This window comes from Balaenoptera borealis (genome assembly GCF_965194805.1).
Source record: "Balaenoptera borealis genome assembly, chromosome: 5".
Classification (NCBI taxonomy): Eukaryota; Metazoa; Chordata; class Mammalia; order Artiodactyla; family Balaenopteridae; genus Balaenoptera; species Balaenoptera borealis.
In genome coordinates, this window is record NC_138862.1 from 95,372,466 (window position 1) to 95,388,604 (window position 16,139).

Consider the following 16,139-nt stretch of genomic DNA (forward strand, 5'->3'; position numbering starts at 1 on the left):
TCTGAAAAACAACTTGGGCAAACGTTTTATTGTTTAGGCTATGTGATGCTTGAAGGACTTGCACATTTTTGTAAGAGCCATTAAGGCAAGTTTGATCAGCAAAGGCAGATTACAGTTTATTATTTATTAATGGCTGACTGATGACTACCCTCATCAGTTTCTATAGGATGATGTGCCCCCTGGAAGTACATGGTCTCTGGTTTGGAAACCCAGGCATAAGGCATTTAAAGCTTAGAGAGCCTTTTTTAAAAAAAACAAAACAAAAAAAACCTATGGTCAAGGGTAGGAATTGGGTTTATGATGGATTTATGTCAAAAACAAATAAACTACAGGTATTATCCTAATCTGTTGTGACCATAATCGGGTGATCTTAAGGTGAATAAAGTCCATTAGGATTCTTAGACGAGCCTAGAAGAATCTATAAAGCACTGTTTGGCTTCAAGCTCATTTGTAAGCACCTCCTTTCTTAGGGCCTCATGAGTGATTTAAACTCTTAGCTATTTCTGGCAAAGAGGAAGAACAGCCACTCCTGATGACACTAAAATTCTTCTTTTCACCTGCTCCTTTTTAAGAAGTCACTTCCCTAGGTTTCCTTGTTATTTGGAGGAGGACGGTTTTTCTCTTTGTCCTCTCATTACTGTCTTAGCCAGGACAGGCTATTATAAAAGCTTTTTGTTTGTGAGATCAGTTCTCTGATTTCTAACTTCCTCTCTCAAACCTCAGTGCCACACTTGAACTTCTCCCAAATTGCTCCTGCTGCCGCTCAGATGTCTTCTCTGTATTGTATGCTAAATGCAAGGGTCTTTATTTAGGTACTTTGCTCTCTGGAAAGAAAATCCTGATGGGTCACCCAGTTTGCTGATTTCTCTGTAGGTGTGACCAGCTAAGTGCTACCATAATGGGGTTGAAACAGAGTCATTTGGATCAGGAGCTCATTTGTCCCGAGTGTAATGTAGCCTACAGGCTTCTCTTCTAATATTTTTTGTGATAGCCCCTTCTCAGCCAAAGGCCAGCTTTGGGGCCACTGAGGACTTGAATACCAGGGATCTAGATACTACTTAGAACCAGCCTGACTGCCAAAGAGAAGAGACATAGTGTGCTCTGTGTGATTGGTGCCTGAGATAGGATGTCTTGTTCTTTTTTCTTTCTTTTTTCTCCAGCAAATGAACCAATGAATGAAGGACATTATTATGACTCCAAAAACCAACTATGAGTCGTCCATAACATCTTAATCTCCTGAGTTTGATTTCATCACTAATCTCAGCTGACTCTACTTTCTTATTTCTTCTCAATTCCCTCTTCTGTTTTCTGTCTCTACCACCCCTGTCCAGGTCCAGGCAATGCATATCCTCTCATCCGAGTGCCTGCAGTGGACTCTCCCCTGGAGTTATCCCTGCAGCCCTGCGTTCCCACCATGCAGCCATAGAGGTCACATGAAAATGTTTACTTGACTCTGTCTCTCTCCACCTAAAAGCCTTCAAATGGTTTCCCATTTGATCAAGACCAAACTTAGCCTACAAGGCCCAGCATGATGTGACTACGGCTTCTTCTCCAAACTCAGTTTTCATTGCTTGCTTTAATTAATTAATTAATTAATTTTTGGCTGCATTGGGTCTTTGTTGCTGTGCACGGACTTTCTCTAGTTGTGGCGAGCAAGGGCTACTCTTCCTTGAGGTGCACGGGCTTCTCACTGCGGTGGCTTCTCTTGTTGCGGAGCACAGGCTCTAGGCGCATGGGCTTCAGTAGTTGTGGCATGCAGGCTCAATAGTTGTGGCTCGCGGGCTCTAGAGCGCAGGCTCAGTAGTTGTGGCGCACGGACTTAGTTGCTCCGCGGCATGTGGGATCTTCCCGGACCAGGGCTCGAACCCATATCCCCTGCATTGGCAGGCGGATTCTTAACCACTGCGCCACCAGGGAAGTCTCTCATTGCTTTCGTTTAATACAGCAAACCCAATTTGCTCCTGCCCATCTCAAGGCCTTTGCACATGCTGTTCCTTCTTCCTGGAATGCTCTTTCTCCTCTTATTAACTCCTTCATATCACTTCCTCACAAAAACCTTTCCTCATCCTCCAGAAGACCCCAGTCCCTGTTTTCAGTTCTCATACCCCACCCCCGCCAAATCCTTCAGGGCGCTACACTCAGATTACGTGGTATGTATAGTTGAATAATGCCTTTCTCCTTTATCTGACTGCAAGCTTTGTGAGGACAGGGACTTATCTACTTTGCTCATCATATTATTCCCAGTAACTAGCACAGTACCTCGTAAAGACTAGATGTTTAATCAATAAAAGAATAAGTAGAATGTAGTGCATAGATTATGTGCTTCGTATGTCCATGAATAAAGTATGACACTTACCTATTGGAGTCATCTGAAAAGATTTAATTATGGACCATATCTCTTACAAGGCAGAGGGTTATATAACATATTTTCAATGATTTTGCTTCATAAATGGTAAAAATCAATGTTTTGGGGCTTAAAAGAGTGGTTAATTTATCTACAGTGGCTCGATTCTGCAGAGATTGTTAAGCTTTTAGAGGAATTAGTGATCAACCATGTCAAGCGTGGGCTGACTGCACTGCCTTTGTTCCTGCTGTCCCATCTGCCTGGAATCTTCTCCTCCAGATACCCCTGCTGCTTGCTCCTTCACTTCCTCCAGGTCTCTGCTCAAATGTCATTTTATTAGGGGCCTTCCAGACCACCTCTTAGGAAGTAATACCTCACACTCTGGACCTCCTATTCGTTGTTCTCCTTACTGTGTTTAATTGTTTCTTCCATAGCAATCATCATTAATCTGCCATTCATTCATTCTTTCATTTCAGCCTCTGTCCACTAAACTCCTCCTTGAGGATAAGGACTCTGTTTAATGAGTACTCTATCTTAGCATCTAGATCCATGCTAGATACCTAGAAGACATCGAAAGCATATTTTTGGAATACATGAATGATCATGGTAAAGAAAACCTCAACATTTTATTCCTTTGTTTCTAAGGAATAAGGAAGGAAAAAAAGTCCACTTTCATTTTTCATCTCTTTATGCCCTTCACGAAAACCTGCGTGTTCTCGGGTTTTCTCTTTGCTGAGGCAGGAAAAGCAACTCTGGGTTTTCAGGTGGGCGCAAAGGTCGAGTTCCTCCCCACCAGATTGTGTGCCCCATTTCAGCTCCTGACATTCTGTTAGAAATCTCTAACCCTTAAAGACTTCTCTTTCTCAGATTTCTTCATGAGCCTCGGATACAACTATAAACACACACTTTTGCCTCGTGGCTAAAGTAAAAGAACTTAGGATATTTTCACCTAAAAAATAGCAGCTTGCTCTTCATTAAGCCGGCAGCCTACTGCCTGCTCCTGTATTCAATCCTTCTCCCGGCAAGAAATATAACAAAGGAGGAGGCTGGTGGTCACAAGCCAGGACATTGCAGGGTTCATTAATTACTTGGAAAATGGTGCCTGGGTTGCAGCCAGAATCCCAAACAAAGAAAGGAAATAGCTCCTGTTCTCCAATTGACAAGTTGTTGAGTGAGGTAAGAATGAAACTCATTTGGGTAAGTTAAGAAGGGAAAAAATCAGATGGAAGCAGTACTTTTGTTCAAGAACAAGGACACAATTAAGACATATTCCCAACCCCAAGGGGGTTGATTCATATCAGTGGAGACCATGGAAATCATTATCTGCTCCTGGCCATGAGACGAATTCATTATCTCTAATAAAGGGATTGGGAACTCCAATTTAGGAAAAGTGTTGATGGTGTCGGAGCTGCGGCCCGAGTACATGATATCTGTACAAATGAGTTATTAATCTCAGCAGCTTCTATATTGGTTGGATCCTTATGACAACTATGTTGTAAATATACAAAGAGTTAAATACTCTTACATAAAATAGTATCCATAATTTTGGTAAGGCTAATAATCCTAAACCATCTTAGCAAATTTGTTGTAATAAAATGGGGATAGTTTCAAGTAGGAGTCAGTTAAGAAAAATGAGAATTTCTTAATGTTGATGTGAAAAGAGATGATTAAGAAAAATATATTTAGTGGGTTGAGTAGTGGAATTTTGTTGTGATTATATTTGGGGGCAATGTTCGCAAAACTCAGGCTTTGGCTTTTATAATTCTGAGCTGTGCAAAATACAAAGGAAGGTCTGATCATCTAATACTTGCCTGAAATGAGGCCATCAGTAATTCCTTTCTTGGGTGTGATTTACACAGTTTTCAGTACTGATTGGCCATAATATAAAACTGTTGCATTAGAAAAAAAGGAAAATGAAAACACACACACACACACACACACACACACACCACCACCACCACCACCACTATCACCACAAAACCCCTACACCTTCTTGTGGCTGTTTCATAACCTATAAAGAATACTTGTTTATTCAAAGAGGGAGCTACTTTTGGAGTTTGCAGGCAATCTCAAGGTCAAGCCCTTTGGGAGGAGTTTACGAAAACTGCCCACTGAAGGGTCATATGTTTAACTTCCCTGACATGTGAATGCAAAGTGAAAATTAAAATTGTGCTGTAGTCATGCAGAGAGAAATGCAAACAGTCAAGATTCAGGCATTAAAGGAGAATTGTTTGGTTTGAGGGTTCTTTTTTTGCATTGGGGGCTTGGAGGAGTTGAGAAATGAAATAGTACTATTTCTAGGAAGAGGCAAAGACTGAGAACTGAATTGAGTAATGGGAGAGGAAGGAAGAAACACACTTAGTTTGAAATGTTGATTTCTGCTCAGACCAGGCATGTTGAAAGCTTGGTCTGAAAATTGGCTGGGCAGATTCATGTGACAAAGGGGCTGCCCTTTTCATTTTACTGAAACGAGTGAGGCATTTAAGCTCATTTGTGCCTTTTGAGTAAACCACCAAACAACTCTTAAATAGCTGACTTGGTTGTGATGAGATACTGGGTCTGAGATACAATCAGAATAATCATTGAAGAAAAAGACTAGAAATCCCGATTATGATACATAACTCTAGGAGACCCTTGGAGAAGCAGGAGAAAATAGGTGCAGTATAAATGATCTCTAATGGAAACCATGTAGCATGCACCGTCACGGTGCCCATCAGTCTACAGGTTGACTCCAAAGAATCTGCAGAACAAGGCTTAAGTGAAACAAGGTTTTGTTTCAAAAGGGTGGAAAGCAGGTGTGGTGATAGTCATTACTACTGTTCATCCCCCCATTCTGGGTATGCGGTGGTTCTCACATGTCCTCATCACCTTGTCGGTGGGTGGGGCTATGTGACTAGTTAATGACCAATGCGTTGTGGGCAAAAGTGATGGAGTGGAGCATTTAATTACTGGTCTCAGTGCCTTCAGACTTCTCTTTCCCTTGGTCAAGGTGACCAACAACCTTAGAGATGGTGGATGCTCAGTGAGCCTCAGTGTTTTGTTTTTTAATTAAATGAAGTTGGTATTTTATTCGGTTTTCATTAGTTTTCCCCTAATGTCTGTTTTCTGTTCCAGGATCCCAGGCAGGATACCACATTACATTCAGATGTTATGTCTCCTTAGGCGCCTCTTGACTATGACAGTGTCTCAGAGTCTCCTTGTTTTTGATGCCCTTGACAGCCTTGAGGAGTGCTGGTTTAACAGTTCATAAGATGCCCCTCAATGGTCTGATGGTTTCTTCGTGATTAGATTGGGTTTGGGGTAAGAAGACCACAGAAGTAAAGTACTCATCACATCATCTGAAGGGTACACACAATCAAAATGACTTGTCCCTGTTGCTGTTGACTGTCATCACCTGGTTGAGGTTCCTCCACTGTACATTTACGCCCTTTGTTTCCATGTTGTCCTTTTTGGAAGGACATCACAATGCCCAGCCTGCATTTAAGAAATGGGGACTTATACTCATCCTTGAGAACAGAGTATCTGCATACATTATTTAGAATTATTCTGCACAGGGGATTTGCCTTTCCCCCTGACATTTATGTATTTGTTCATTTATTTAGCTCAGTATGGACACACGGATATTTTTATATTTTGAGTTTTACGCAAATACAACCTTATTTATTTTGTTGCTCAAATTGTTCCAGCTTTGGCCATTGGAAGCTCTCAGTAGTCTGCTGTGTCTCTTTGACATAAGACACCATTTTTTAGGGGGGGAGCACTTCCTTTCTTTCTGGCACCACAAGATGCTTCAGAGCGACTGCAGTATGCAAAGCCTTTCTGTCAACCTGTAAAAAAAACCCATGTATTCTCATTAAGAAAACAAAACTCTATCAAGCTAATGAGATTCTAGAGTTGTTGGTTTCAAAGTGTAATGTAGATCAGTGATTCTCAAACACTCAGGTGTTTCTGGGTCCAGCAGCATCAGTATCAGTTGGGAACTTGTTAGATATGCATATTCTCTGGTTCACCCCTTGATATAATGAACAGAAACAGATGGGGACCCAACAGTCTGTGTTTCACAAACCCTCCAGTGTGTTCTGTTGCACTCTGAAGTTCAAGAACCTCTGAGCCAGACTACATGAATTTTGTGAATGGCAACATAAAAGACACAAACTCAGTGAATCTTTTGGTTGTCTTAGATTATTGTATGTTGTTCCAAAGCAAACCTTAAAAAAACTACTCTAAACCAAGGTGGTTGGTTTTCTTCATATGGAAGATGCAAGAAATCTTGAAAATATACTGATGTGAAGGAATATTTCTTAGAGATGGGGTAACAGGGCTTGCTGGGTACTGTGTCCATTTTATAGACCTCAGAAGCAGCTCTGTTAACTTCAGGAATTCCTCCATTAGGGTCAAATAAGATGGTGGATTCAACAGTGCTTGGCGAACCAGAATGAATATCTGGGATTATTTTTGTGTTGGGCCTCTCCTCCACTAGATTTTAAGCACCATAAGGATAAAGACTTTGGGTTGTAGCAATCACTAGTGCCTAGAACAATGCCTGGTCCATACATGGATGAACTCATTGAATGTTTGTGGAATAATCACATTATTTTTCAGTCTTTTGTTTCCACATTATACCTTAGGATTCCTACCTCATCTGCACACCACCTGTACTGTTCTATTAAGTTTTTTAAGAATTGAGGGAGAATTTACATACAATGGAATATACAGTTCTTCAGTGTACACTTTAATGAGGTTTGACAGAGTCATCTATAGTATACTAATTTTCTTGAAGTTGACAATTTTATTCGATTTACAACTATATCAATAGCCATGAACTTGTGGTTTTGTAATCTTTGTTATATATTTTCTAGTCAACATTAAAATCAATGCATATTTATTAAAAAAGAAATATTAATCCTAATATTACCCAAAGTGCTCACTCACCTAAGCTATTTTGAGTAACATTGCAGAGAAAGGATTGTCTACTGCAATGTGAAACTTCAAGCACCGGTTAGTGGATGGGGAATGTTTGAGTGCAGTGTGGCGTCATGGCAGATTGGGCTCCTGCAATCCCCTTGGCATAGCCTGAATTATCAGAGAAATGTCTGAGTCTGTTGTCTCAATGAAACAACATGTTTGATACACTGGACTGTTGAGATACCGCTCACGTACTTCCATCTGCCTCTTAAACAGCTTTCTTCATTCATCCATCTATCCTTCTTCATCCAACTTTTGTTCTGCCTTACAAGAGGAGGACAACTTGCTTGTTTCTGAATTTGTAGTTGTTTTTTATTTTAAAAGACCAAGGGCCTTTATGCCATTGTGATGAGAGGGACAGGGGAGGGACTTTTGGACCAAAGAAGGGATTGTTTCCATTGGACTGCCTGGTTATTTCTTCCATGATACCTTTGGAAGAAGTTGACTGCTTTGGAACAGTTTGGCACATTCTGAAAATTAATTTGCTCCATAGGCACCTTTGGTACACCTGTTACATGTAGGCTCTGTATAGGCACTCCAAGACTGTCCTTAGGGAGCTGATAGCCTTTTGGGAGAAAGGAGTAGAGCCTGCAAGTAAGTATAATTAACAGAGCATAACGTCAGGCATTCCAGAAGACTCGAGCTGTGTGCCATGTGATCAGGCTGTACTCTGTTCACTAGCTTGAAATAAGATGGGAGTAAATTAAAATTCGAATAGTATTCATCTTGTTTTATTAAATTAGGCTTACTGGTAACCACAGGCTAGTAATTCAGACCCCAGTGGCTGAAAAAACTTGAGCCAAGTGCTGTCAAGATGCAGTTGTATCTGCTTTAGTATGTGTTTGCAACAAGAAATTTACTGAGTTTTCATATTATAAAAGTAATATATGCTTGTTGGTGATATATTAGAAATTTAGAAATATGCAGAAAAATGTTCATGAAAAACCTTAATCATTCATAATTCAACTGTTATTGCTGGTATTTTTTTAAAAAATGTGTTTTCCCATAGTTAGGATCATACTGTGTGTAAATCTTATAACTTTGTAGATATTATAAGCATCTTCTTATGCCGTCAGTATTCTTTATAGTATCTTGATGACAGAATGCAAGCCCATTGTGTGTATCTGCCATACTTTATTTAACAGTTTTAATATTCATTCCAATTTCTTGCTGTCACATCTTTGAACATAAATCTCTGAATTTTATATGATTTTTGTATATAATTATATAAAAATATTTCTAGATAAAACTAGACAAAGACCAATTAATACTGCCAAGCAAGGCAAGCTGGGAGGGTCTGGAATTCATCCCATGAGCTGGTCTGTGCCAACAAACACACCTTGCAGGTGCTGCCAGGAAGCTTAGTCTGGTGGACAAGGCATATAATCTGAAAATTACAACAGACCTGATTCTGGTTGTCACCTGGTATTAGGGGATCCAGAAAGCTTGCAGACTATCGCAAGTCCTCTTAGATGGTCTTAAGACTGAGCAAGAGGGAGTAAGTATCAGGAGGTCAAGTGGGAAGCAACGTGGCCATCAGTCAGCCTGGGATTCAGGTGAAGGACCTCAGTCTCATCAACCCACAAACATTATCCAGGGCCTACTGTGTACCAGGCACTGTGCTGGGAGCTTGGGAAACCTAAGTGAACAGACAGACACCAATCTCTGCCTTCATGAAACTTACATTCTAGTGAGGAAAATCTTCCTTGGACAGGCACTGACAAAAGCAAGGTGGAACTCTCGTTCTTGAGGAACTAGAATATTGAGTGTATTCCAAGGGAGTCTCAAGTACGGGGAAGGAACAGAGCTGATTATCAGAATGCACAAGGCCACAGCCAAACTCACAGCAAGGGTGACTTATCACTGAGTCACAGAAGAGACACCTGAAAGTGCACCTTTCTGGTCTAAGGTCACATTGGACTAAACAATGAGCACCTGCCTCAGCCTGCGAATGGGGATCCAGTGCTGGCATCTGGGTGCCAATAGCTGGTTATGGGAGATGGAAGTTAGTGCCAATGACTAAAGTGGAGAATTCAGAACTGTGTTACAGCATCTAGCTTCCTGCCTGGCGTGTATCATAGTAGGTTTTGAATGAAGTGTCGTTGACGCAAATACGTGAATTTAGGAAAAAAGAAAGATTAGCATTATGGGCGAGGCATGGAAGAAAGAAAATAAGACTAAAAGATAGTCGTTAGGAGTCTGAGTTCCAGAGTCAAACAATCCTAGGTTCAATTCTTAACTCTTCCATTTTCAAGGTCTTTGAGATTTGAACTCATTACTTAATATCTCTGAGTCTCAGTTGCCTCATCTGTCAATTGGGGTAGTAATAGTAATACTAACCACACTTTAGGGTTGTGAGGCAGTTCTTATAAAGAGCCAAGCATATTTCTTGGCACACAGTAAGTGTTCAATAAATGTTAGCTACTAAAAACAACAGTAATAATTTTTAAATGAATGGTTTTTGAGGGGATATTATAAATATATTACATATTCTGTGGTGAGGTCCAACTTTCTTTTTGATCAGTATCCTGACCTTAGAAGATGGAGAAACGTTATTGTTTCTGTAGAGAAGATGAACTATGATGGAATTTGATACACACACACCTCTGTACATCACCTGTTATTCCTACTGAAATGAGGGCTTCTCCCAGCTTAGAGATGAGGCAAGGAAAAGTAGAAGGATTAGCATGTGTGATATTATTCAAAAATTAATTGTTGGTTGATTGAACATAAAAGACTTGGAGGGGGAAGCCACATGATACATGTATCTTCCTTCAATCACATTATGATAATAATTACAGAAAAATGGGTCCATATAGGAGAACCTGGTTGAAGAGGCAGATCAAGCTGCCAAATGGCTTTATTGTTCTCTCTTGTGGGAACAACATCTCTCCCTTCTGATCAGGCTAGGATGGTATAAAAGAAAAAAAGACCCAGAGCTAGGGTCACTATTTATTAATGTTGTATTTTGGTTTGGATTCCGCTCATTGAAACAGTGTTGATCCCGAGGGCATTTTTACGTTCTCACATTGGGAAGAGTCTAGGAATCTTTGTTTGCACAGAATATTTTGAGAAAATATTTCTAGAAGTGAATCAAATGTCCAGGCATTTCCTTTGAGTGGATGATCTTCTACCTTTGACTACTGAGGAACTTGGGCCTGGATAAGAATTCTGTTAGGAACGATGCTATCACAGAAGATGCAGTAAGGCAGGGTGAGAGGTATACGTAATTGGCATCTGTTTTTATGGGTAGGGAACACTTAGGTGGGAATAGGGAGCTGAAGTTTCACTGGAAGTTTTGCCCACGCCAAACTCCAGATTGACATATGCGTTGTACCATTCACAGCAACACGGATGGACCTAGAGATTATCATACTAAGTGAAGTAAGCAAGACCGAGAAAGACAAATATATGATATCGCTTATATGTGTAATCTGAAAGAAAAAGATACAATGAACTTATTTACGAAACAGAAATAGACTTATAGACATAGAAAACAAAGTTATGGTTACCGAAGGGGATAGTGTGGGTGGGGAGAGATAAATTAGGAGTTTGGGATTAGCATGGACACACTACTATATATAAAATAGATAACCAACAAGGACCCACTGTATAGCACAGGGAACTATACTCAATATTTTGTAGTAAACCATAAGGGAAAAGAATCTGAAAAAGAATATATATATACACACATATGGGTGTGTGTGTGTGTGTGTGTGTGTGTGTGTATTTATATAACTGAATCACTGTGCTATACGCCTGAAACTAACCTGACATCATAAGCACCTATTCTTCAATTAAAAAAAAAAACAAGAAATATGGCATTGTAGCTGTCTCTGCACCAATAGGATGCCCAGATTTAAACTGTACATACATGTATGCCCTTGTGCCCGGTGTTGCTGTGTCTTCATTTATCCTTTGGACTCCGTGTCCCTTCCTCACGCTTGCGTATCGGCGGTCTCTTGCCTCCTCCCAGCTCAAAACCTGTTTCTGTTCTCCCCCTTCCTAGGACTTCCTCCATGTAGGCAGCATGGTGTGTCCCTCTGTTCTCACCATGAAGCTGTCAGCCTTCTCTCGATCCAGTTGAAGGGGTATTTGTGTCTTTGTTGTTGTTTTTCTTCTTAGGAGCCTTCTGCCTTGGCATGAGATTGTCGTGGATGGACTCCTGATAAGTCAGGCTCCCCCTGGAGCTGTAATAACACTGGTCTCCTGTAGTCATATTAACCTTTATGCAGCGCTGGCACATTCTCTTTCCCGTTTGACTGGCACAAAGTGCTCTGAGGTTGGCAGTACGTACTTTATTATTCCCATTTTATAGAACAGGAAACTGTCTTAGAGCAGTGAGGTCACGACTGCTGGAAGGGATGGAGCTGCTTTAGAACTGGAGGCTGTCCCAGGCAGTGAGGGGGCCCGTGCTTTTCATCCCTGTGAGGGTTTCAGTGAGCACGAGGCCACTAGAATCAACAAAAAGGGGCTTCCCTGGTGGCGCAGTGGTTGAGAATCCGCCTGCCAATGCAGGGGACACGGGTTCGAGCCCTGGTCCGGAAGATCCCACATGCTGCGGAGCAACTAAGCCCGTGCACCACAACTACTGAGCCTGTGCTCTAGAGCCCGAGAGCCACAACTACTGAGCCCACGTGCCACAACTACTGAAGCTCACGTGCCTAGAGCCCGTGCTCTGCAACAAGAGAAGCCACCACAATGGGAAGCCCGCACACCACAACGAAGAGTAGCCCCCGCTCGCTGCAACTAGAGGAAGCCCGCACAAAGCAACGAAGACCCAACACAGCCAAAAATAAATTAAATAAAATAAATTAAAAAAAAAAAAAAGAATCAACAAAAAGGAATTCTGGGGACTTATTTTGATACACTGCCCTGGAGCACAATCTCTATTCCTGCCCCAATTTGCTGTCCTTAAACATGATAATATGTTCAGGCACACCTCATTTTATTGCACTTCTCAGATATTGCGTATTTTACAAATTGAAAGTTTGTGACAACCCTGTGTTAAGCACCATCTTCCCAACAGCACTTGCTCACTTCGTATCTCTGTGTCATATTTTGGAAATTGTCTCAATATTTCAAACTTTTTCATTATTGTTATATTATGATGATCTGTGATCAGTGATCTTTGATGTTACTATTGCAAAAAGATTACGACTCACTGAAGGCCCAGTGAGTTGATGGTTCGCATTTTTAAGCAATGAAGTATTTTTAAATTAAGGTATGTACCTTTTTTAGACATAAAACTATTACATACTTAATCGACTAAAGTATAGTGTAAATATAACTTTTATATGCACTGAGAAACCAAAAAAATTCATGTGACTCGCTTTATTTTGTTATTTGCTTTATTGTGGTGGTCTGGAACCAAACCCGCAACATCTCTGAGGTATGCTTGTGTTTTGGTATCGTTTATGGCTGTAGAACTAGAAAATTTGACTCAGCGATGCATCAGAGTTGGTTGGTAAGTCCCCTCAAACTTTCTGTGTGTCTGGAAATCCCAGAGACATTTATTAACTGACTCTGCCTATCTCTAACGCAGAGCCCTGACCTGAAAATAAATCATAAAATGTATGTCATCAGGTCCCTTGGAGAAGCCTACAGGCTTGATTCTTGGAGAGTCTTTCAGGTCTGTACTCAGAGCCATATGCTTATTTTTTAAGTAATTACAGACGCTTGTAGCTGGCTAAACAGCAGATTACAGTGGCTGGCGTGGTGGGCCATTTGAAGGGAGCACAGAGACAACTGTAACATCCTTGAGAGGGAGGAAGATAGATAGAAAAACTGTGAAGATGAAATACAGACCTAATTTTTAAAGAAAAACATGTAGTTGAATGGTATGGGCAACACGACTCAGTTGTTTCCACAAGAAAATGGTTAAGAACTCTGAGTCGAAGAAGTGTTTAATTCACCTTAGAAATATTCCATGAAAATCAGAGGAAAACAAAAAACTATTTTGTCAGTTTTGAATATTAATCAAAATGTATTGAAGAAATCTAAATGAGTAATGTAGCTTTACTTTTCACTAAAAATATTTGGTTCACCAAAGAAGGCACATGCAACCCATAAGCACATGTAAAGACACTCAACATCAGTCATCAGGCAAATTCAAATTCAGATGGCAATGAGGTCTGAGGTATACTCTGCACCATGTGTATGACTAAAATGAAAAAGACTGACAGTATCAAATGTTGGCAAGGATATGTAGCAACTGGAACTCTTATGCATTGCTGGGAAGTATGTAGAACGATACAGCCACTTTCAAAAACATTTTGGCAGTTTCTTATAAACTTATTCATACACTTACCATATGATTAGGCAAGTCTACTTGTAGGTATTACCCAGGAGAAATACAACCCATGCTAACAGAATGATCTGTATGTGAATGTTCATAGCAGCTTTAGTCATAATAGCTAAAAGCTGGAAATGATCCAAATATCTATCAGTTGGAGAATGGAAAAACGATCCGTGGTACATCTAAACAGCAGGATACTTCTCAGCAATGAAGATAAACAAACTGATACATATTGATACAACAACATAGATGAATCTCAAAATCTTCATGCTAAGTGAAAGAAACCAGTCTCCAAGGCTATATACCCCGTGATTTCATTTCTATGACATTCTAGAAAAGGCAAAACTATAGAGATGGAGAAGAGATCACTGAACTAGGATTACGGGAGAGGATTTGACTACAAAGAATCATGAGGAATTCTGGGGGGCCGATTGTCATGGCGGCTACATAACTATTTGGGTTGGCCAGAAAGTTCATTCGGGTTTTTGGTAACGTCTTACTGAAAGACCCGAATGAACTTTTTGGCAACCCAGTGTGTACGTTTGTCAAAACTCATCAGACTGTACACTTTTAAAAAGTGAGTTTATCATATATATATAAATTATATGACAATTTTTAAAAATCAAAAATTTTGGAAACTGAATTACTAAATCAGTAGAAAATCTACATAGTTTCTTATATTTGTCTAGATTTTTAACAAAATTTTATTTCATGCCAATGTTGGCCAGGTGCCGTGCTTGCCCCTAGGGATAAAAATCTCAATAAAACGTGACCCTGCCCTGGCTACTTTTGCCTGAGTTCGGAGACCCTTTTGTATTAGGGAGATTCATTCCCCAGTATAACCCAAGTTTATAGAAGGTTGCTAGTGACTGGCTTTTATTTATTTATCTTGCATCTGTTTTATTTTATTTTTTTAAATTAATTTTTTATTGGAGTATAGTTGATTTAAAATGTTGTTTAGTTTGTACTATACAGAAAAGTGAGTCCATTATACATATACATGTATCCACTTCTTTTTAGATTCTTTTCACATATAGGTCATTACAGAGTATTGAATAGAGTTCCCTGTACTGTACAGTAGGTTCTTATTAGTTGTCTATTTTATGTATAGTAGTGTGTATATGTCAATCCCAATCTCCCAATTTATCCTACCTCCCTTTCCCCCTTGGTAACCATGTTTGTTTTCTGCATCTGTGGCTCAATTTCTGTTTTGTAAATAGGTTCATTGTGACTGGCTTTTAGAAGGAGAACATTTTTGAGGGGACATGTTATCAGTCATCTCTGTCTCTAAAAATTAGACTCAGAAAGTCACCTCAAATGATAGTGATCTGTTGTGAGCAGTAGTAGAATAATTCGTTATCAGAGGGGTTTGGACAGTGTATGGTAAAAAATCAGCTATCAGTTATTCAACTGAATAGATCAACTATTCACGACACAGGTTTTTTAATTTAATGCAAGCTATGTTCCCCATCATACTTTGCTCCTTCCTAAGGAAATTTTTGGCATGTTAGAGGCCCAGTAACAATATGGTGCTGTTAGACTTGGTGAGTAAACTGCAGCACCTGCTCAGGCCTTCATGGGTCTGTCCCCCACCCCATCCCCACTACCCCTCTCTTTTTTGGCAGCCTTAGGTTAGTTAATCTGTAAAAGAAAGAAGAAGGAATGGCTGGAAGGTAGCTCGATGCTAGACTATATTTAGAAGGCTCTTCCACACTGCACTTGAATGCCATTTTTTTTTTTTTTAATTTATTTATTTTTGACTGTGTTGGGTCTTCATTGCTGCACGTGGGCTTTCTCTAGTTGCAGTGAGAAGGGGCTGCTCTTCGTTGTGGTGCAGGGCTTCCCATTGCAGTGGCTTCTCTTGTTGCGGAGCATGGGCTCTAGGCACGCGGGCTCAGTAGTTGTGGTGCACGGGCTTAGTTGCTCCGCGGCATGTGGGATCTTCCCGGACCAGGGCTCGAACCCGTGTCCCCTGCATTGGCAGGCGGATTCTTAACCACTGTGCCACCAGGGAAGCCCATGTCATATTTTTGAGATCCTTGCAGGGCAAGGCTGTTTCTGGATGCCCTAGTGTGACCATGCATCAGCCCTTTGGTCTGAAAAATCTCTGGTGCCCACAAGTCCTAATGGAAGTGAACTGCGTTCTGTGCACCTTCTGTTCTCCGTCCTCCTCCTTTATCTCCCCATGCACCTCTGCCAGTATTCTATTCCACTCACCCCATCTCCTCAGAGAGGGGCCCTCCGTTCCAAACAGTCACAGTGGAGGGGTTATGTGTGTGGAGAGAAAGACAGACCCACTAAAACAGCAAACAGGCTGCAAGCTGCTTGGGTGATCTTTCTAAAAGGCAACTCTGACACCATCCTTCCAGTTCTTAAAACCCTTCTCATTTTGGAAATCCAAGCCCTGCTGTGGGTCCTCGAGTTCAACCCCTGCCCCTCCTCCTCACTAGCACCTGCTGTATTAGTTATGCTAAACTACTTGTATCTTCTCAAAAGCACCTTGACACTGTCTCTTTGTCTTTGTTTGCATGG

The 16,139-nt window shown here is 40.7% G+C and overlaps 1 protein-coding gene and 1 long non-coding RNA gene across 5 annotated transcripts in view; both read left to right on the forward strand.

The window, feature by feature from the left end:
* TNIK (TRAF2 and NCK interacting kinase) overlaps positions 1 to 16,139 on the forward strand; it is a 406,336-nt gene that overhangs the window by 112,073 nt on the left and 278,124 nt on the right. The gene's annotated exons all lie outside the window — the stretch shown is intronic.
* Positions 1,589 to 16,139, forward strand: part of LOC309629845 — a 33,461-nt gene continuing 18,910 nt past the window's right edge. The window contains exon 1 of the long non-coding RNA XR_014245266.1: positions 1,589 to 11,400. This is a non-coding gene — a long non-coding RNA (uncharacterized lncRNA). The remainder of the gene's footprint in view (positions 11,401 to 16,139) is intronic.